This window comes from Anopheles coluzzii, chromosome 3, assembly GCF_943734685.1.
Source record: "Anopheles coluzzii chromosome 3, AcolN3, whole genome shotgun sequence".
In the NCBI taxonomy this organism is placed as follows: Eukaryota; Metazoa; Arthropoda; class Insecta; order Diptera; family Culicidae; genus Anopheles; species Anopheles coluzzii.
In genome coordinates this window covers 55,667,358-55,670,363 of record NC_064671.1, presented here as the reverse complement: position 1 = coordinate 55,670,363, position 3,006 = coordinate 55,667,358, and positions in this window count along the sequence as shown.

Sequence of the window (3,006 nt, the reverse complement as noted above, 5' to 3'; positions counted from 1 at the left end):
TTCACTTATGACACGTTCCTTGCACATAATGTTCGACCTACTTACAGTGAGTATAAAAGGAATTTGACTAGCTGAATATGTCATAGAACAAGGCGTATTATGACTGCAATTGGCATGGGTCGGTAAAAGTAATGATAACGTTTTATTAAGAGATAATCAGTGTTAATAAGTGTTGCTTAAAACAACAATTAAAATAGTGAAATAGTTGATATTAAACACGTACAAAACAAAACAAAAATTTGTTGATGGGCGCACTAAAAGTATTCGTCTATCTAGCTTTTAACTCATTTACACTGGCCAAATACTACATATACACGAATTGCTAAGCAATAAATCAGCTAGTGACTCGAATCAATTAAAGCATTTCTTTTATAAAAATGTAAAAATGTTGCAAAATATGTAGAGCGCATTTGAAAGATTGTGAACTAAACAAGGTTACTTCCTTATATTACTTTTTATATTTTTTTTTATCTCAACAAACGTTGTCGGTCAAGCCTGCCTGTACCACTTATGGGCTTGGCTTTCAGTGACTTTTGGATTGCCCCCCTAGCAGGATAGTCAGTCCTACGTATGGCGGCAAGGTCTATTTGGAGCTTTAACCCATGATGGGCATGTTGTAAAGTCGTAGGAGTTGACGATTGTACCACGAGACCGGCTAACTTTGTATAAAAAGCAGTAAAATGAAAACGACAAATAATGTTAGCATAATATTATTTATTAAAACGACCAATAAGATTAGGATCATTTTTGAATGTCGATTTTATTTCCACTTTTGAATATCAATTGAATATTTCAGTTGGCAAGTTTTTCCATTCGGGTTTTATTTACTAAAACATCACACTGTTGGGAGTTTTAAGAAAATTGCATTACCCGAATGCTTACATTTTAATTTATTTGAATTTTATTTTTGCAATCACTTAACTTACACAACTACTTATATTCCACACCCACTACATTCAATAGATCAATCATCAAATCTACAACCCACTTACACCCACATATGTAGTAATACGAAACTCCTTCAACTGACAGCAATTGGCAGGGGAAACTTTCGCCAATATACCACACATTTAAACCTCGCACAATTATACAACACTTTTTCTCCTTGTAATAGATTTATAAAAAAACGAATAGTTTTTCAAATATGTATTAACGTTGAATATAGCAAATATTTTTTATTGTAGCAATTGGATTGTGGGGGAATCGTTTAATGTATAGTTCCTAATACCAGCAAAAACAGCAAAAAAAGGTTTCAGTGTGACATGCTAAAAATAAAAGCATGCTCTCGAGAATGGCATAATTTACGAGAACACAATGGAACGAATAATTCAATTATTGCATAGTGCTGGTTTGCATCATCAATCCGTTAATTCATTTTATTTTCATACACTGGAATAATGTTGCCGCTGCATTGTATATGCTTTAGTTCGAGACCATTATTTTCATTGAGCCTGTTGGTTACAACTCAATTTTCACTACAAAAACCCGTTTTTCATTAGTACGTAATGCATTGAAACAATAAATTAAATTTGTTTGTTATTTTGCAAAGTTTTTACTCTAGTATTTTTTACCTCTTATCTGATGCATAACTTCTTCTTCTTTGGCTCAACAATAGCTGTCGATCAAGGCCTGCCTGTACCCACTTGTGAGCTTGGCTTTCAGTGACTAATTGATTCCCCCCCATAGCGGGATAGTCAGTCCTACGTATGGCGGCGCGGTCTATTTGGGGATTGAACCCATGACGGGCATGTTGTTAAGTCGTACGAGTTGACGACTGTACTACGAGACCGGCATAACATCTGATGCATAACATAATCTAAAAATGCATCAAATTATCAATCGTTTTAAGCTTAAGATGTCTGTTCTAAAGTTGTTTGAGTCCTAGGAACTTCACCTTAACAATATGCCCGCCGTGGGTCCAAATCTAGAATGGACCCATCCCCACGTAGCCAGGACTGGTTATCCGGCTGCGTGTTACTGAAAAGGTCTCAAAAGCATGTATAGGCCGGAATGTCCGCGTAAGACGTTGTGTCAAATAGTAGAAGAACACAACTCAAGGCATACAAAGTTGTTTAAAATGTTAACAATATACGGACCGCGCCAAAAGATACCTGCAGTATACACTAAACCAGCGATCGGCAAAGTACTTTGATAGAGAGATAGCGGGTCTTAACCGTTCGTATATTCCATAGACCATTCACGCTATTGTATTGTTTTAATAAAAAAAAAATCACCCATTTTTGCTCTTAGTTTGACAATTTGGTTCGTGACAATCTCTACGAACATTTTTTTAATAATTTGGCTTTTTCAGTTGCAAAGTTTACCGACCACTGCACTAAACCAATAAGAAAAATAATAAAGGAATTACGGAACAACAAAGTTACGGAGCTATACAACTTCTTCCAAAATCTTCATATTTACTAAAGATGAACAGGTGTTTCAAGAACGATCATGCTTAAAAAGAAAATTATATCCGTTCGTTTCACGCCATGATCTCATAAAAATGATTGTTGTTTGTTTTTAGAATTGCAGAGCCGCATTGAAACAAACAGCTGGGCGCATATGTCGCAACATAAACAAAACAAATAACGGAATCGATGTTGAGAAAGTGTGAAAAATGGTCAAAAGTGTGCTTCAGAAACAGAATGCTACATCTATTCTGATTACTGGAAAAAAAGAAAATGTATTTAAGTTAAAAAAGGTGTAAAAATTCCATCCCCAATTCCCAAACGATTCAATGTGTGGGTGCCAACTATCAATGATGCTGCGTGCAGAGCAAGCTGATTGAACTCGAGCCAAAGCGAAAAAAAAGAATACGCCAAAGTGGTAAGGTGGGGAGACAGACATTAGCAACATCAAAGTACTATGCGCTACCAATTTATACGATAATATATTTCATATCCAAAACACATAACAAAAGCAACGCTTCTACATATTGAAGAATAAGTTTTTTTACTGAACATGTAGTTTGAGTATGATTTTTTTTTTAATCTAATACACTCGATT